This window comes from Triturus cristatus, chromosome 7 (assembly GCF_964204655.1).
Source record: "Triturus cristatus chromosome 7, aTriCri1.1, whole genome shotgun sequence".
NCBI lineage: Eukaryota > Metazoa > Chordata > Amphibia > Caudata > Salamandridae > Triturus > Triturus cristatus.
The window spans coordinates 1108397094-1108417944 of NC_140590.1; positions in this window are offsets into that span (position 1 = coordinate 1108397094).

Consider the following 20851-nt stretch of genomic DNA (forward strand, 5'->3'; position numbering starts at 1 on the left):
GTATGTGTTGCATTTAGCCATCCCTGGACACGTGTTTCGAGGTAGTTGCCTCTCGTCAGCAGGGAGCAGGACAATGTAAAGGGGTGCCGAGTGGACTGCCAAAATGTAATTAAAACAGGTCAAATACCTCTCATGGCGCGCAGGTGCAGAACCAGGGCTCGTCAGCCCGATAGCTCACGGGAGCCGTAATAATTTGAACACAAGTTGGTCGCACACTGCTCGTCACACCAGCAAGTTGCCCCAAAGGACTGTAGTGAATGTAGTGGCGACGGCGGGTACGCCTATGCCACGATGTGTAAAAAGAAAACAGTATGTGTTGCATTTAGCCATCCCTGGACACGTGTTTCGAGGTAGTTGCCTCTCGTCAGCAGGGAGCAGGACAATGTAAAGGGGTGCCGAGTGGACTGCCAAAATGTAATTAAAACAGGTCAAATACCTCTCATGGCGCGCAGGTGCAGAACCAGGGCTCGTCAGCCCGATAGCTCACGGGAGCCGTAATAATTTGAACACAAGTTGGTCGCACACTGCTCGTCACACCAGCAAGTTGCCCCAAAGGACTGTGGTGAATGTAGTGGCGACGGCGGGTACGCCTATGCCACGATGTGTAAAAAGAAAACAGTATGTGTTGCATTTAGCCATCCCTGGACACGTGTTTCGAGGTAGTTGCCTCTCGTCAGCAGGGAGCAGGACAATGTAAAGGGGTGCCGAGTGGACTGCCAAAATGTAATTAAAACAGGTCAAATACCTCTCATGGCGCGCAGGTGCAGAACCAGGGCTCGTCAGCCCGATAGCTCACGGGAGCCGTAATAATTTGAACACAAGTTGGGCGCACACTGCTCGTCACACCAGCAAGTTGCCCCAAAGGACTGTGGTGAATGTAGTGGCGACGGCGGGTATGCCTATGCCACGATGTGTAAAAAGAAAACAGTATGTGTTGCATTTAGCCATCCCTGGACACGTGTTTCGAGGTAGTTGCCTCTCGTCAGCAGGGAGCAGGACAATGTAAAGGGGTGCCGAGTGGACTGCCAAAATGTAATTAAAACAGGTCAAATACCTCTCATGGCGCGCAGGTGCAGAACCAGGGCTCGTCAGCCCGATAGCTCATGGGAGCCGTAATAATTTGAACACAAGTTGGTCGCACACTGCTCGTCACACCAGCAAGTTGCCCCAAAGGACTGTGGTGAATGTAGTGGCGACGGCGGGTACGCCTATGCCACGATGTGTAAAAAGAAAACAGTATGTGTTGCATTTAGCCATCCCTGGACACGTGTTTCGAGGTAGTTGCCTCTCGTCAGCAGGGAGCAGGACAATGTAAAGGGGTGCCGAGTGGACTGCCAAAATGTAATTAAAACAGGTCAAATACCTCTCATGGCGCGCAGGTGCAGAACCAGGGCTCGTCAGCCCGATAGCTCACGGGAGCCGTAATAATTTGAACACAAGTTGGTCGCACACTGCTCGTCACACCAGCAAGTTGCCCCAAAGGACTGTGGTGAATGTAGTGGCGACGGCGGGTACGCCTATGCCACGATGTGTAAAAAGAAAACAGTATGTGTTGCATTTAGCCATCCCTGGACACGTGTTTCGAGGTAGTTGCCTCTCGTCAGCAGGGAGCAGGACAATGTAAAGGGGTGCCGAGTGGACTGCCAAAATGTAATTAAAACAGGTCAAATACCTCTCATGGCGCGCAGGTGCAGAACCAGGGCTCGTCAGCCCGATAGCTCACGGGAGCCGTAATAATTTGAACACAAGTTGGTCGCACACTGCTCGTCACACCAGCAAGTTGCCCCAAAGGACTGTGGTGAATGTAGTGGGGACGGCGGGTACGCCTATGCCACGATGTGTAAAAAGAAAACAGTATGTGTTGCATTTAGCCATCCCTGGACACGTGTTTTGAGGTAGTTGCCTCTCGTCAGCAGGGAGCAGGACAATGTAAAGGGGTGCCGAGTGGACTGCCAAAATGTAATTAAAACAGGTCAAATACCTCTCATGGCGCGCAGGTGCAGAACCAGGGCTCGTCAGCCCGATAGCTCACGGGAGCCGTAATAATTTGAACACAAGTTGGTCGCACACTGCTCGTCACACCAGCAAGTTGCCCCAAAGGACTGTGGTGAATGTAGTGGCGACGGCGGGTACGCCTATGCCACGATGTGTAAAAAGAAAACAGTATGTGTTGCATTTAGCCATCCCTGGACACGTGTTTCGAGGTAGTTGCCTCTCGTCAGCAGGGAGCAGGACAATGTAAAGGGGTGCCGAGTGGACTGCCAAAATGTAATTAAAACAGGTCAAATACCTCTCATGGCGCGCAGGTGCAGAACCAGGGCTCGTCAGCCCGATAGCTCACGGGAGCCGTAATAATTTGAACACAAGTTGGTCGCACACTGCTCGTCACACCAGCAAGTTGCCCCAAAGGACTGTGGTGAATGTAGTGGCGACGGCGGGTACGCCTATGCCACGATGTGTAAAAAGAAAACAGTATGTGTTGCATTTAGCCATCCCTGGACACGTGTTTCGAGGTAGTTGCCTCTCGTCAGCAGGGAGCAGGACAATGTAAAGGGGTGCCGAGTGGACTGCCAAAATGTAATTAAAACAGGTCAAATACCTCTCATGGCGCGCAGGTGCAGAACCAGGGCTCATCAGCCCGATAGCTCACGGGAGCCGTAATAATTTGAACACAAGTTGGTCGCACACTGCTCGTCACACCAGCAAGTTGCCCCAAAGGACTGTGGTGAATGTAGTGGCGACGGCGGGTACGCCTATGCCACGATGTGTAAAAAGAAAACAGTATGTGTTGCATTTAGCCATCCCTGGACACGTGTTTCGAGGTAGTTGCCTCTCGTCAGCAGGGAGCAGGACAATGTAAAGGGGTGCCGAGTGGACTGCCAAAATGTAATTAAAACAGGTCAAATACCTCTCATGGCGCGCAGGTGCAGAACCAGGGCTCGTCAGCCCGATAGCTCACGGGAGCCGTAATAATTTGAACACAAGTTGGTCGCACACTGCTCGTCACACCAGCAAGTTGCCCCAAAGGACTGTGGTGAATGTAGTGGGGACGGCGGGTACGCCTATGCCACGATGTGTAAAAAGAAAACAGTATGTGTTGCATTTAGCCATCCCTGGACACGTGTTTTGAGGTAGTTGCCTCTCGTCAGCAGGGAGCAGGACAATGTAAAGGGGTGCCGAGTGGACTGCCAAAATGTAATTAAAACAGGTCAAATACCTCTCATGGCGCGCAGGTGCAGAACCAGGGCTCGTCAGCCCGATAGCTCACGGGAGCCGTAATAATTTGAACACAAGTTGGTCGCACACTGCTCGTCACACCAGCAAGTTGCCCCAAAGGACTGTGGTGAATGTAGTGGCGACGGCGGGTACGCCTATGCCACGATGTGTAAAAAGAAAACAGTATGTGTTGCATTTAGCCATCCCTGGACACGTGTTTCGAGGTAGTTGCCTCTCGTCAGCAGGGAGCAGGACAATGTAAAGGGGTGCCGAGTGGACTGCCAAAATGTAATTAAAACAGGTCAAATACCTCTCATGGCGCGCAGGTGCAGAACCAGGGCTCGTCAGCCCGATAGCTCACGGGAGCCGTAATAATTTGAACACAAGTTGGTCGCACACTGCTCGTCACACCAGCAAGTTGCCCCAAAGGACTGTGGTGAATGTAGTGGCGACGGCGGGTACGCCTATGCCACGATGTGTAAAAAGAAAACAGTATGTGTTGCATTTAGCCATCCCTGGACACGTGTTTCGAGGTAGTTGCCTCTCGTCAGCAGGGAGCAGGACAATGTAAAGGGGTGCCGAGTGGACTGCCAAAATGTAATTAAAACAGGTCAAATACCTCTCATGGCGCGCAGGTGCAGAACCAGGGCTCATCAGCCCGATAGCTCACGGGAGCCGTAATAATTTGAACACAAGTTGGTCGCACACTGCTCGTCACACCAGCAAGTTGCCCCAAAGGACTGTGGTGAATGTAGTGGCGACGGCGGGTACGCCTATGCCACGATGTGTAAAAAGAAAACAGTATGTGTTGCATTTAGCCATCCCTGGACACGTGTTTCGAGGTAGTTGCCTCTCGTCAGCAGGGAGCAGGACAATGTAAAGGGGTGCCGAGTGGACTGCCAAAATGTAATTAAAACAGGTCAAATACCTCTCATGGCGCGCAGGTGCAGAACCAGGGCTCGTCAGCCCGATAGCTCACGGGAGCCGTAATAATTTGAACACAAGTTGGTCGCACACTGCTCGTCACACCAGCAAGTTGCCCCAAAGGACTGTGGTGAATGTAGTGGCGACGGCGGGTACGCCTATGCCACGATGTGTAAAAAGAAAACAGTATGTGTTGCATTTAGCCATCCCTGGACACGTGTTTCGAGGTAGTTGCCTCTCGTCAGCAGGGAGCAGGACAATGTAAAGGGGTGCCGAGTGGACTGCCAAAATGTAATTAAAACAGGTCAAATACCTCTCATGGCGCGCAGGTGCAGAACCAGGGCTCGTCAGCCCGATAGCTCACGGGAGCTGTAATAATTTGAACACAAGTTGGTCGCACACTGCTCGTCACACCAGCAAGTTGCCCCAAAGGACTGTGGTGAATGTAGTGGCGACGGCGGGTACGCCTATGCCACGATGTGTAAAAAGAAAACAGTATGTGTTGCATTTAGCCATCCCTGGACACGTGTTTCGAGGTAGTTGCCTCTCGTCAGCAGGGAGCAGGACAATGTAAAGGGGTGCCGAGTGGACTGCCAAAATGTAATTAAAACAGGTCAAATACCTCTCATGGCGCGCAGGTGCAGAACCAGGGCTCGTCAGCCCGATAGCTCACGGGAGCCGTAATAATTTGAACACAAGTTGGTCGCACACTGCTCGTCACACCAGCAAGTTGCCCCAAAGGACTGTGGTGAATGTAGTGGCGACGGCGGGTACGCCTATGCCACGATGTGTAAAAAGAAAACAGTATGTGTTGCATTTAGCCATCCCTGGACACGTGTTTCGAGGTAGTTGCCTCTCGTCAGCAGGGAGCAGGACAATGTAAAGGGGTGCCGAGTGGACTGCCAAAATGTAATTAAAACAGGTCAAATACCTCTCATGGCGCGCAGGTGCAGAACCAGGGCTCGTCAGCCCGATAGCTCACGGGAGCCGTAATAATTTGAACACAAGTTGGTCGCACACTGCTCGTCACACCAGCAAGTTGCCCCAAAGGACTGTGGTGAATGTAGTGGCGACGGCGGGTACGCCTATGCCACGATGTGTAAAAAGAAAACAGTATGTGTTGCATTTAGCCATCCCTGGACACGTGTTTCGAGGTAGTTGCCTCTCGCCAGCAGGGAGCAGGACAATGTAAAGGGGTGCCGAGTGGACTGCCAAAATGTAATTAAAACAGGTCAAATACCTCTCATGGCGCGCAGGTGCAGAACCAGGGCTCGTCAGCCCGATAGCTCACGGGAGCCGTAATAATTTGAACACAAGTTGGTCGCACACTGCTCGTCACACCAGCAAGTTGCCCCAAAGGACTGTGGTGAATGTAGTGGCGACGGCGGGTACGCCTATGCCACGATGTGTAAAAAGAAAACAGTATGTGTTGCATTTAGCCATCCCTGGACACGTGTTTCGAGGTAGTTGCCTCTCGTCAGCAGGGAGCAGGACAATGTAAAGGGGTGCCGAGTGGACTGCCAAAATGTAATTAAAACAGGTCAAATACCTCTCATGGCGCGCAGGTGCAGAACCAGGGCTCGTCAGCCCGATAGCTCACGGGAGCCGTAATAATTTGAACACAAGTTGGTCGCACACTGCTCGTCACACCAGCAAGTTGCCCCAAAGGACTGTGGTGAATGTAGTGGCGACGGCGGGTACGCCTATGCCACGATGTGTAAAAAGAAAACAGTATGTGTTGCATTTAGCCATCCCTGGACACGTGTTTCGAGGTAGTTGCCTCTCGTCAGCAGGGAGCAGGACAATGTAAAGGGGTGCCGAGTGGACTGCCAAAATGTAATTAAAACAGGTCAAATACCTCTCATGGCGCGCAGGTGCAGAACCAGGGCTCGTCAGCCCGATAGCTCACGGGAGCCGTAATAATTTGAACACAAGTTGGTCACACACTGCTCGTCACACCAGCAAGTTGCCCCAAAGGACTGTGGTGAATGTAGTGGCGACGGCGGGTACGCCTATGCCACGATGTGTAAAAAGAAAACAGTATGTGTTGCATTTAGCCATCCCTGGACACGTGTTTCGAGGTAGTTGCCTCTCGTCAGCAGGGAGCAGGACAATGTAAAGGGGTGCCGAGTGGACTGCCAAAATGTAATTAAAACAGGTCAAATACCTCTCATGGCGCGCAGGTGCAGAACCAGGGCTCGTCAGCCCGATAGCTCACGGGAGCCGTAATAATTTGAACACAAGTTGGTCGCACACTGCTCGTCACACCAGCAAGTTGCCCCAAAGGACTGTGGTGAATGTAGTGGCGACGGCGGGTACGCCTATGCCACGATGTGTAAAAAGAAAACAGTATGTGTTGCATTTAGCCATCCCTGGACACGTGTTTCGAGGTAGTTGCCTCTCGTCAGCAGGGAGCAGGACAATGTAAAGGGGTGCCGAGTGGACTGCCAAAATGTAATTAAAACAGGTCAAATACCTCTCATGGCGCGCAGGTGCAGAACCAGGGCTCGTCAGCCCGATAGCTCACGGGAGCCGTAATAATTTGAACACAAGTTGGTCGCACACTGCTCGTCACACCAGCAAGTTGCCCCAAAGGACTGTAGTGAATGTAGTGGCGACGGCGGGTACGCCTATGCCACGATGTGTAAAAAGAAAACAGTATGTGTTGCATTTAGCCATCCCTGGACACGTGTTTCGAGGTAGTTGCCTCTCGTCAGCAGGGAGCAGGACAATGTAAAGGGGTGCCGAGTGGACTGCCAAAATGTAATTAAAACAGGTCAAATACCTCTCATGGCGCGCAGGTGCAGAACCAGGGCTCGTCAGCCCGATAGCTCACGGGAGCCGTAATAATTTGAACACAAGTTGGTCGCACACTGCTCGTCACACCAGCAAGTTGCCCCAAAGGACTGTGGTGAATGTAGTGGCGACGGCGGGTACGCCTATGCCACGATGTGTAAAAAGAAAACAGTATGTGTTGCATTTAGCCATCCCTGGACACGTGTTTCGAGGTAGTTGCCTCTCGTCAGCAGGGAGCAGGACAATGTAAAGGGGTGCCGAGTGGACTGCCAAAATGTAATTAAAACAGGTCAAATACCTCTCATGGCGCGCAGGTGCAGAACCAGGGCTCGTCAGCCCGATAGCTCACGGGAGCCGTAATAATTTGAACACAAGTTGGTCGCACACTGCTCGTCACAACAGCAAGTTGCCCCAAAGGACTGTGGTGAATGTAGTGGCGACGGCGGGTACGCCTATGCCACGATGTGTAAAAAGAAAACAGTATGTGTTGCATTTAGCCATCCCTGGACACGTGTTTCGAGGTAGTTGCCTCTCATCAGCAGGGAGCAGGACAATGTAAAGGGGTGCCGAGTGGACTGCCAAAATGTAATTAAAACAGGTCAAATACCTCTCATGGCGCGCAGGTGCAGAACCAGGGCTCGTCAGCCCGATAGCTCACGGGAGCCGTAATAATTTGAACACAAGTTGGTCGCACACTGCTCGTCACACCAGCAAGTTGCCCCAAAGGACTGTGGTGAATGTAGTGGCGACGGCGGGTACGCCTATGCCACGATGTGTAAAAAGAAAACAGTATGTGTTGCATTTAGCCATCCCTGGACACGTGTTTCGAGGTAGTTGCCTCTCGTCAGCAGGGAGCAGGACAATGTAAAGGGGTGCCGAGTGGACTGCCAAAATGTAATTAAAACAGGTCAAATACCTCTCATGGCGCGCAGGTGCAGAACCAGGGCTCGTCAGCCCGATAGCTCACGGGAGCCGTAATAATTTGAACACAAGTTGGTCGCACACTGCTCGTCACACCAGCAAGTTGCCCCAAAGGACTGTGGTGAATGTAGTGGCGACGGCGGGTACGCCTATGCCACGATGTGTAAAAAGAAAACAGTATGTGTTGCATTTAGCCATCCCTGGACACGTGTTTCGAGGTAGTTGCCTCTCGTCAGCAGGGAGCAGGACAATGTAAAGGGGTGCCGAGTGGACTGCCAAAATGTAATTAAAACAGGTCAAATACCTCTCATGGCGCGCAGGTGCAGAACCAGGGCTCGTCAGCCCGATAGCTCACGGGAGCCATAATAATTTGAACACAAGTTGGTCGCACACTGCTCGTCACACCAGCAAGTTGCCCCAAAGGACTGTGGTGAATGTAGTGGCGACGGCGGGTACGCCTATGCCACGATGTGTAAAAAGAAAACAGTATGTGTTGCATTTAGCCATCCCTGGACACGTGTTTCGAGGTAGTTGCCTCTCGTCAGCAGGGAGCAGGACAATGTAAAGGGGTGCCGAGTGGACTGCCAAAATGTAATTAAAACAGGTCAAATACCTATCATGGCGCGCAGGTGCAGAACCAGGGCTCGTCAGCCCGATAGCTCACGGGAGCCATAATAATTTGAACACAAGTTGGTCGCACACTGCTCGTCACACCAGCAAGTTGCCCCAAAGGACTGTGGTGAATGTAGTGGCGACGGCGGGTACGCCTATGCCACGATGTGTAAAAATAAAACAGTATGTGTTGCATTTAGCCATCCCTGGACACGTGTTTCGAGGTAGTTGCTTCTCGTCAGCAGGGAGCAGGACAATGTAAAGGGGTGCCGAGTGGACTGCCAAAATGTAATTAAAACAGGTCAAATACCTCTCATGGCGCGCAGGTGCAGAACCAGGGCTCGTCAGCCCGATAGCTCACGGGAGCCGTAATAATTTGAACACAAGTTGGTCGCACACTGCTCGTCACACCAGCAAGTTGCCCCAAAGGACTGTGGTGAATGTAGTGGCGACGGCGGGTACGCCTATGCCACGATGTGTAAAAAGAAAACAGTATGTGTTGCATTTAGCCATCCCTGGACACGTGTTTCGAGGTAGTTGCCTCTCGTCAGCAGGGAGCAGGACAATGTAAAGGGGTGCCGAGTGGACTGCCAAAATGTAATTAAAACAGGTCAAATACCTCTCATGGCGCGCAGGTGCAGAACCAGGGCTCGTCAGCCCGATAGCTCACGGGAGCCGTAATAATTTGAACACAAGTTGGTCGCACACTGCTCGTCACACCAGCAAGTTGCCCCAAAGGACTGTGGTGAATGTAGTGGCGACGGCGGGTACGCCTATGCCACGATGTGTAAAAAGAAAACAGTATGTGTTGCATTTAGCCATCCCTGGACACGTGTTTCGAGGTAGTTGCCTCTCGTCAGCAGGGAGCAGGACAATGTAAAGGGGTGCCGAGTGGACTGCCAAAATGTAATTAAAACAGGTCAAATACCTCTCATGGCGCGCAGGTGCAGAACCAGGGCTCGTCAGCCAGATAGCTCACGGGAGCCGTAATAATTTGAACACAAGTTGGTCGCACACTGCTCGTCACACCAGCAAGTTGCCCCAAAGGACTGTGGTGAATGTAGTGGCGACGGCGGGTACGCCTATGCCACGATGTGTAAAAAGAAAACAGTATGTGTTGCATTTAGCCATCCCTGGACACGTGTTTCGAGGTAGTTGCCTCTCGTCAGCAGGGAGCAGGACAATGTAAAGGGGTGCCGAGTGGACTGCCAAAATGTAATTAAAACAGGTCAAATACCTCTCATGGCGCGCAGGTGCAGAACCAGGGCTCGTCAGCCCGATAGCTCACGGGAGCCGTAATCATTTGAACACAAGTTGGTCGCACACTGCTCGTCACACCAGCAAGTTGCCCCAAAGGACTGTGGTGAATGTAGTGGCGACGGCGGGTACGCCTATGCCACGATGTGTAAAAAGAAAACAGTATGTGTTGCATTTAGCCATCCCTGGACACGTGTTTCGAGGTAGTTGCCTCTCGTCAGCAGGGAGCAGGACAATGTAAAGGGGTGCCGAGTGGACTGCCAAAATGTAATTAAAACAGGTCAAATACCTCTCATGGCGCGCAGGTGCAGAACCAGGGCTCGTCAGCCCGATAGCTCACGGGAGCCGTAATAATTTGAACACAAGTTGGTCGCACACTGCTCGTCACACCAGCAAGTTGCCCCAAAGGACTGTGGTGAATGTAGTGGCGACGGCGGGTACGCCTATGCCACGATGTGTAAAAAGAAAACAGTATGTGTTGCATTTAGCCATCCCTGGACACGTGTTTCGAGGTAGTTGCCTCTCGTCAGCAGGGAGCAGGACAATGTAAAGGGGTGCCGAGTGGACTGCCAAAATGTAATTAAAACAGGTCAAATACCTCTCATGGCGCGCAGGTGCAGAACCAGGGCTCGTCAGCCCGATAGCTCACGGGAGCCGTAATAATTTGAACACAAGTTGGTCGCACACTGCTCGTCACACCAGCAAGTTGCCCCAAAGGACTGTGGTGAATGTAGTGGCGACGGCGGGTACGCCTATGCCACGATGTGTAAAAAGAAAACAGTATGTGTTGCATTTAGCCATCCCTGGACACGTGTTTCGAGGTAGTTGCCTCTCGTCAGCAGGGAGCAGGACAATGTAAAGGGGTGCCGAGTGGACTGCCAAAATGTAATTAAAACAGGTCAAATACCTCTCATGGCGCGCAGGTGCAGAACCAGGGCTCGTCAGCCCGATAGCTCACGGGAGCCGTAATAATTTGAACACAAGTTGGTCGCACACTGCTCGTCACACCAGCAAGTTGCCCCAAAGGACTGTGGTGAATGTAGTGGCGACGGCGGGTACGCCTATGCCACGATGTGTAAAAAGAAAACAGTATGTGTTGCATTTAGCCATCCCTGGACACGTGTTTCGAGGTAGTTGCCTCTCGTCAGCAGGGAGCAGGACAATGTAAAGGGGTGCCGAGTGGACTGCCAAAATGTAATTAAAACAGGTCAAATACCTCTCATGGCGCGCAGGTGCAGAACCAGGGCTCGTCAGCCCGATAGCTCACGGGAGCCGTAATAATTTGAACACAAGTTGGTCGCACACTGCTCGTCACACCAGCAAGTTGCCCCAAAGGACTGTGGTGAATGTAGTGGCGACGGCGGGTACGCCTATGCCACGATGTGTAAAAAGAAAACAGTATGTGTTGCATTTAGCCATCCCTGGACACGTGTTTCGAGGTAGTTGCCTCTCGTCAGCAGGGAGCAGGACAATGTAAAGGGGTGCCGAGTGGACTGCCAAAATGTAATTAAAACAGGTCAAATACCTCTCATGGCGCGCAGGTGCAGAACCAGGGCTCGTCAGCCCGATAGCTCACGGGAGCCGTAATAATTTGAACACAAGTTGGTCGCACACTGCTCGTCACACCAGCAAGTTGCCCCAAAGGACTGTGGTGAATGTAGTGGCGACGGCGGGTACGCCTATGCCACGATGTGTAAAAAGAAAACAGTATGTGTTGCATTTAGCCATCCAAGGAGACGTGTTTCGAGGTAGTTGCCTCTCGTCAGCAGGGAGCAGGACAATGTAAAGGGGTGCCGAGTGGACTGCCAAAATGTAATTAAAACAGGTCAAATACCTCTCATGGCGCGCAGGTGCAGAACCAGGGCTCGTCAGCCCGATAGCTCACGGGAGCCGTAATAATTTGAACACAAGTTGGTCGCACACTGCTCGTCACACCAGCAAGTTGCCCCAAAGGACTGTGGTGAATGTAGTGGCGACGGCGGGTACGCCTATGCCACGATGTGTAAAAAGAAAACAGTATGTGTTGCATTTAGCCATCCCTGGACACGTGTTTCGAGGTAGTTGCCTCTCGTCAGCAGGGAGCAGGACAATGTAAAGGGGTGCCGAGTGGACTGCCAAAATGTAATTAAAACAGGTCAAATACCTCTCATGGCGCGCAGGTGCAGAACCAGGGCTCGTCAGCCCGATAGCTCACGGGAGCCGTAATAATTTGAACACAAGTTGGTCGCACACTGCTCGTCACACCAGCAAGTTGCCCCAAAGGACTGTGGTGAATGTAGTGGCGACGGCGGGTACGCCTATGCCACGGTGTGTAAAAAGAAAACAGTATGTGTTGCATTTAGCCATCCCTGGACACGTGTTTCGAGGTAGTTGCCTCTCGTCAGCAGGGAGCAGGACAATGTAAAGGGGTGCCGAGTGGACTGCCAAAATGTAATTAAAACAGGTCAAATACCTCTCATGGCGCGCAGGTGCAGAACCAGGGCTCGTCAGCCCGATAGCTCACGGGAGCCATAATAATTTGAACACAAGTTGGTCGCACACTGCTCGTCACACCAGCAAGTTGCCCCAAAGGACTGTGGTGAATGTAGTGGCGACGGCGGGTACGCCTATGCCACGATGTGTAAAAAGAAAACAGTATGTGTTGCATTTAGCCATCCCTGGACACGTGTTTCGAGGTAGTTGCCTCTCGTCAGCAGGGAGCAGGACAATGTAAAGGGGTGCCGAGTGGACTGCCAAAATGTAATTAAAACAGGTCAAATACCTATCATGGCGCGCAGGTGCAGAACCAGGGCTCGTCAGCCCGATAGCTCACGGGAGCCATAATAATTTGAACACAAGTTGGTCGCACACTGCTCGTCACACCAGCAAGTTGCCCCAAAGGACTGTGGTGAATGTAGTGGCGACGGCGGGTACGCCTATGCCACGATGTGTAAAAAGAAAACAGTATGTGTTGCATTTAGCCATCCCTGGACACGTGTTTCGAGGTAGTTGCCTCTCGTCAGCAGGGAGCAGGACAATGTAAAGGGGTGCCGAGTGGACTGCCAAAATGTAATTAAAACAGGTCAAATACCTCTCATGGCGCGCAGGTGCAGAACCAGGGCTCGTCAGCCCGATAGCTCACGGGAGCCGTAATAATTTGAACACAAATTGGTCGCACACTGCTCGTCACACCAGCAAGTTGCCCCAAAGGACTGTGGTGAATGTAGTGGCGACGGCGGGTACGCCTATGCCACGATGTGTAAAAAGAAAACAGTATGTGTTGCATTTAGCCATCCCTGGACACGTGTTTCGAGGTAGTTGCCTCTCGTCAGCAGGGAGCAGGACAATGTAAAGGGGTGCCGAGTGGACTGCCAAAATGTAATTAAAACAGGTCAAATACCTCTCATGGCGCGCAGGTGCAGAACCAGGGCTCGTCAGCCCGATAGCTCACGGGAGCCGTAATAATTTGAACACAAGTTGGTCGCACACTGCTCGTCACACCAGCAAGTTGCCCCAAAGGACTGTGGTGAATGTAGTGGCGACGGCGGGTACGCCTATGCCACGATGTGTAAAAAGAAAACAGTATGTGTTGCATTTAGCCATCCCTGGACACGTGTTTCGAGGTAGTTGCCTCTCGTCAGCAGGGAGCAGGACAATGTAAAGGGGTGCCGAGTGGACTGCCAAAATGTAATTAAAACAGGTCAAATACCTCTCATGGCGCGCAGGTGCAGAACCAGGGCTCGTCAGCCAGATAGCTCACGGGAGCCGTAATAATTTGAACACAAGTTGGTCGCACACTGCTCGTCACACCAGCAAGTTGCCCCAAAGGACTGTGGTGAATGTAGTGGCGACGGCGGGTACGCCTATGCCACGATGTGTAAAAAGAAAACAGTATGTGTTGCATTTAGCCATCCCTGGACACGTGTTTCGAGGTAGTTGCCTCTCGTCAGCAGGGAGCAGGACAATGTAAAGGGGTGCCGAGTGGACTGCCAAAATGTAATTAAAACAGGTCAAATACCTCTCATGGCGCGCAGGTGCAGAACCAGGGCTCGTCAGCCCGATAGCTCACGGGAGCCGTAATCATTTGAACACAAGTTGGTCGCACACTGCTCGTCACACCAGCAAGTTGCCCCAAAGGACTGTGGTGAATGTAGTGGCGACGGCGGGTACGCCTATGCCACGATGTGTAAAAAGAAAACAGTATGTGTTGCATTTAGCCATCCCTGGACACGTGTTTCGAGGTAGTTGCCTCTCGTCAGCAGGGAGCAGGACAATGTAAAGGGGTGCCGAGTGGACTGCCAAAATGTAATTAAAACAGGTCAAATACCTCTCATGGCGCGCAGGTGCAGAACCAGGGCTCGTCAGCCCGATAGCTCACGGGAGCCGTAATAATTTGAACACAAGTTGGTCGCACACTGCTCGTCACACCAGCAAGTTGCCCCAAAGGACTGTGGTGAATGTAGTGGCGACGGCGGGTACGCCTATGCCACGATGTGTAAAAAGAAAACAGTATGTGTTGCATTTAGCCATCCCTGGACACGTGTTTCGAGGTAGTTGCCTCTCGTCAGCAGGGAGCAGGACAATGTAAAGGGGTGCCGAGTGGACTGCCAAAATGTAATTAAAACAGGTCAAATACCTCTCATGGCGCGCAGGTGCAGAACCAGGGCTCGTCAGCCCGATAGCTCACGGGAGCCGTAATAATTTGAACACAAGTTGGTCGCACACTGCTCGTCACACCAGCAAGTTGCCCCAAAGGACTGTGGTGAATGTAGTGGCGACGGCGGGTACGCCTATGCCACGATGTGTAAAAAGAAAACAGTATGTGTTGCATTTAGCCATCCCTGGACACGTGTTTCGAGGTAGTTGCCTCTCGTCAGCAGGGAGCAGGACAATGTAAAGGGGTGCCGAGTGGACTGCCAAAATGTAATTAAAACAGGTCAAATACCTCTCATGGCGCGCAGGTGCAGAACCAGGGCTCGTCAGCCCGATAGCTCACGGGAGCCGTAATAATTTGAACACAAGTTGGTCGCACACTGCTCGTCACACCAGCAAGTTGCCCCAAAGGACTGTGGTGAATGTAGTGGCGACGGCGGGTACGCCTATGCCACGATGTGTAAAAAGAAAACAGTATGTGTTGCATTTAGCCATCCCTGGACACGTGTTTCGAGGTAGTTGCCTCTCGTCAGCAGGGAGCAGGACAATGTAAAGGGGTGCCGAGTGGACTGCCAAAATGTAATTAAAACAGGTCAAATACCTCTCATGGCGCGCAGGTGCAGAACCAGGGCTCGTCAGCCCGATAGCTCACGGGAGCCGTAATAATTTGAACACAAGTTGGTCGCACACTGCTCGTCACACCAGCAAGTTGCCCCAAAGGACTGTGGTGAATGTAGTGGCGACGGCGGGTACGCCTATGCCACGATGTGTAAAAAGAAAACAGTATGTGTTGCATTTAGCCATCCCTGGACACGTGTTTCGAGGTAGTTGCCTCTCGTCAGCAGGGAGCAGGACAATGTAAAGGGGTGCCGAGTGGACTGCCAAAATGTAATTAAAACAGGTCAAATACCTCTCATGGCGCGCAGGTGCAGAACCAGGGCTCGTCAGCCCGATAGCTCACGGGAGCCGTAATAATTTGAACACAAGTTGGTCGCACACTGCTCGTCACACCAGCAAGTTGCCCCAAAGGACTGTGGTGAATGTAGTGGCGACGGCGGGTACGCCTATGCCACGATGTGTAAAAAGAAAACAGTATGTGTTGCATTTAGCCATCCCTGGACACGTGTTTCGAGGTAGTTGCCTCTCGTCAGCAGGGAGCAGGACAATGTAAAGGGGTGCCGAGTGGACTGCCAAAATGTAATTAAAACAGGTCAAATACCTCTCATGGCGCGCAGGTGCAGAACCAGGGCTCGTCAGCCCGATAGCTCACGGGAGCCGTAATAATTTGAACACAAGTTGGTCGCACACTGCTCGTCACACCAGCAAGTTGCCCCAAAGGACTGTGGTGAATGTAGTGGCGACGGCGGGTACGCCTATGCCACGATGTGTAAAAAGAAAACAGTATGTGTTGCATTTAGCCATCCCTGGACACGTGTTTCGAGGTAGTTGCCTCTCGTCAGCAGGGAGCAGGACAATGTAAAGGGGTGCCGAGTGGACTGCCAAAATGTAATTAAAACAGGTCAAATACCTCTCATGGCGCGCAGGTGCAGAACCAGGGCTCGTCAGCCCGATAGCTCACGGGAGCCGTAATAATTTGAACACAAGTTGGTCGCACACTGCTCGTCACACCAGCAAGTTGCCCCAAAGGACTGTGGTGAATGTAGTGGCGACGGCGGGTACGCCTATGCCACGGTGTGTAAAAAGAAAACAGTATGTGTTGCATTTAGCCATCCCTGGACACGTGTTTCGAGGTAGTTGCCTCTCGTCAGCAGGGAGCAGGACAATGTAAAGGGGTGCCGAGTGGACTGCCAAAATGTAATTAAAACAGGTCAAATACCTCTCATGGCGCGCAAGTGCAGAACCAGGGCTCGTCAGCCTGATAGCTCACGGGAGCCATAATAATTTGAACACAAGTTGGTCGCACACTGCTCGTCACACCAGCAAGTTGCCCCAAAGGACTGTGGTGAATGTAGTGGCGACGGCGGGTACGCCTATGCCACGATGTGTAAAAAGAAAACAGTATGTGTTGCATTTAGCCATCCCTGGACACGTGTTTCGAGGTAGTTGCCTCTCGTCAGCAGGGAGCAGGACAATGTAAAGGGGTGCCGAGTGGACTGCCAAAATGTAATTAAAACAGGTCAAATACCTCTCATGGCGCGCAGGTGCAGAACCAGGGCTCGTCAGCCCGATAGCTCACGGGAGCCGTAATAATTTGAACACAAGTTGGTCGCACACTGCTCGTCACACCAGCAAGTTGCCCCAAAGGACTGTGGTGAATGTAGTGGCGACGGCGGGTACGCCTATGCCACGATGTGTAAAAAGAAAACAGTATGTGTTGCATTTAGCCATCCCTGGACACGTGTTTCGAGGTAGTTGCCTCTCGTCAGCAGGGAGCAGGACAATGTAAAGGGGTGCCGAGTGGACTGCCAAAATGTAATTAAAACAGGTCAAATACCTCTCATGGCGCGCAGGTGCAGAACCAGGGCTCGTCAGCCCGATAGCTCACGGGAGCCGTAATAATTTGAACACAAGTTGGTCGCACACTGCTCGTCACACCAGCAAGTTGCCCCAAAGGACTGTGGTGAATGTAGTGGCGACGGCGGGTACGCCTATGCCACGATGTGTAAAAAGAAAACAGTATGTGTTGCATTTAGCCATCCCTGGACACGTGTTTCGAGGTAGTTGCCTCTCGTCAGCAGGGAGCAGGACAATGTAAAGGGGTGCCGAGTGGACTGCCAAAATGTAATTAAAACAGGTCAAATACCTCTCATGGCGCGCAGGTGCAGAACCAGGGCTCGTCAGCCCGATAGCTCACGGGAGCCGTAATAATTTGAACACAAGTTGGTCGCACACTGCTCGTCACAACAGCAAGTTGCCCCAAAGGACTGTGGTGAATGTAGTGGCGACGGCGGGTACGCCTATGCCACGATGTGTAAAAAGAAAACAGTATGTGTTGCATTTAGCCATCCCTGGACACGTGTTTCGAGGTAGTTGCCTCTCGTCAGCAGGGAGCAGGACAATGTAAAGGGGTGCCGAGTGGACTGCCAAAATGTAATTAAAACAGGTCAAATACCTCTCATGGCGCGCAGGTGCAGAACCAGGGCTCGTCAGCCCGATAGCTCACGGGAGCCGTAATAATTTGAACACAAGTTGGTCGCACACTGCTCGTCACACCAGCAAGTTGCCCCAAAGGACTGTGGTGAATGTAGTGGCGACGGCGGGTACGCCTATGCCACGATGTGTAAAAAGAAAACAGTATGTGTTGCATTTAGCCATCCCTGGACACGTGTTTCGAGGTAGTTGCCTCTCGTCAGCAGGGAGCAGGACAATGTAAAGGGGTGCCGAGTGGACTGCCAAAATGTAATTAAAACAGGTCAAATACCTCTCATGGCGCGCAGGTGCAGAACCAGGGCTCGTCAGCCCGATAGCTCACGGGAGCCGTAATAATTTGAACACAAGTTGGTCGCACACTGCTCGTCACACCAGCAAGTTGCCCCAAAGGACTGTGGTGAATGTAGTGGCGACGGCGGGTACGCCTATGCCACGATGTGTAAAAAGAAAACAGTATGTGTTGCATTTAGCCATCCCTGGACACGTGTTTCGAGGTAGTTGCCTCTCGTCAGCAGGGAGCAGGACAATGTAAAGGGGTGCCGAGTGGACTGCCAAAATGTAATTAAAACAGGTCAAATACCTCTCATGGCGCGCAGGTGCAGAACCAGGGCTCGTCAGCCCGATAGCTCACGGGAGCCGTAATAATTTGAACACAAGTTGGTCGCACACTGCTCGTCACACCAGCAAGTTGCCCCAAAGGACTGTGGTGAATGTAGTGGCGACGGCGGGTACGCCTATGCCACGATGTGTAAAAAGAAAACAGTATGTGTTGCATTTAGCCATCCCTGGACACGTGTTTCGAGGTAGTTGCCTCTCGTCAGCAGGGAGCAGGACAATGTAAAGGGGTGCCGAGTGGACTGCCAAAATGTAATTAAAACAGGTCAAATACCTCTCATGGCGCGCAGGTGCAGAACCAGGGCTCGTCAGCCCGATAGCTCACGGGAGCCGTAATAATTTGAACACAAGTTGGTCGCACACTGCTCGTCACACCAGCAAGTTGCCCCAAAGGACTGTGGTGAATGTAGTGGCGACGGCGGGTACGCCTATGCCACGATGTGTAAAAAGAAAACAGTATGTGTTGCATTTAGCCATCCCTGGACACGTGTTTCGAGGTAGTTGCCTCTCGTCAGCAGGGAGCAGGACAATGTAAAGGGGTGCCGAGTGGACTGCCAAAATGTAATTAAAACAGGTCAAATACCTCTCATGGCGCGCAGGTGCAGAACCAGGGCTCGTCAGCCCGATAGCTCACGGGAGCCGTAATAATTTGAACACAAGTTGGTCGCACACTGCTCGTCACACCAGCAAGTTGCCCCAAAGGACTGTGGTGAATGTAGTGGCGACGGCGGGTACGCCTATGCCACGATGTGTAAAAAGAAAACAGTATGTGTTGCATTTAGCCATCCCTGGACACGTGTTTCGAGGTAGTTGCCTCTCGTCAGCAGGGAGCAGGACAATGTAAAGGGGTGCCGAGTGGACTGCCAAAATGTAATTAAAACAGGTCAAATACCTCTCATGGCGCGCAGGTGCAGAACCAGGGCTCGTCAGCCCGATAGCTCACGGGAGCCGTAATAATTTGAACACAAGTTGGTCGCACACTGCTCGTCACACCAGCAAGTTGCCCCAAAGGACTGTGGTGAATGTAGTGGCGACGGCGGGTACGCCTATGCCACAATGTGTAAAAAGAAAACAGTATGTGTTGCATTTAGCCATCCCTGGACACGTGTTTCGAGGTAGTTGCCTCTCGTCAGCAGGGAGCAGGACAATGTAAAGGGGTGCCGAGTGGACTGCCAAAATGTAATTAAAACAGGTCAAATACCTCTCATGGCGCGCAGGTGCAGAACCAGGGCTCGTCAGCCCGATAGCTCACGGGAGCCGTAATAATTTGAACACAAGTTGGTCGCACACTGCTCGTCACACCAGCAAGTTGCCCCAAAGGACTGTGGTGAATGTAGTGGCGACGGCGGGTACGCCTATGCCACGATGTGTAAAAAGAAAACAGTATGTGTTGCATTTAGCCATCCCTGGACACGTGTTTCGAGGTAGTTGCCTCTCGTCAGCAGGGAGCAGGACAATGTAAAGGGGTGCCGAGTGGACTGCCAAAATGTAATTAAAACAGGTCAAATACCTCTCATGGCGCGCAGGTGCAGAACCAGGGCTCGTCAGCCCGATAGCTCACGGGAGCCGTAATAATTTGAACACAAGTTGGTCGCACACTGCTCGTCACACCAGCAAGTTGCCCCAAAGGACTGTGGTGAATGTAGTGGCGACGGCGGGTACGCCTATGCCACGATGTGTAAAAAGAAAACAGTATGTGTTGCATTTAGCCATCCCTGGACACGTGTTTCGAGGTAGTTGCCTCTCGTCAGCAGGGAGCAGGACAATGTAAAGGGGTGCCGAGTGGACTGCCAAAATGTAATTAAAACAGGTCAAATACCTCTCATGGCGCGCAGGTGCAGAACCAGGGCTCGTCAGCCCGATAGCTCACGGGAGCCGTAATAATTTGAACACAAGTTGGTCGCACACTGCTCGTCACACCAGCAAGTTGCCCCAAAGGACTGTGGTGAATGTAGTGGCGACGGCGGGTACGCCTATGCCACAATGTGTAAAAAGAAAACAGTATGTGTTGCATTTAGCCATCCCTGGACACGTGTTTCGAGGTAGTTGCCTCTCGTCAGCAGGGAGCAGGACAATGTAAAGGGGTGCCGAGTGGACTGCCAAAATGTAATTAAAACAGGTCAAATACCTCTCATGGCGCGCAGGTGCAGAACCAGGGCTCGTCAGCCCGATAGCTCACGGGAGCCGTAATAATTTGAACACAAGTTGGTCGCACACTGCTCGTCACACCAGCAAGTTGCCCCAAAGGACTGTGGTGAATGTAGTGGCGACGGCGGGTACGCCTATGCCACGATGTGTAAAAAGAAAACAGTATGTGTTGCATTTAGCCATCCCTGGACACGTGTTTCGAGGTAGTTGCCTCTCGTCAGCAGGGAGCAGGACAATGTAAAGGGGTGCCGAGTGGACTGCCAAAATGTAATTAAAACAGGTCAAATACCTCTCATGGCGCGCAGGTGCAGAACCAGGGCTCGTCAGCCCGATAGCTCACGGGAGCCGTAATAATTTGAACACAAGTTGGTCGCACACTGCTCGTCACACCAGCAAGTTGCCCCAAAGGACTGTGGTGAATGTAGTGGCGACGGCGGGTACACCTATGCCACGATGTGTAAAAAGAAAACAGTATGTGTTGCATTTAGCCATCCCTGGACACGTGTTTCGAGGTAGTTGCCTCTCGTCAGCAGGGAGCAGGACAATGTAAAGGGGTGCCGAGTGGACTGCCAAAATGTAATTAAAACAGGTCAAATACCTCTCATGGCGCGCAGGTGCA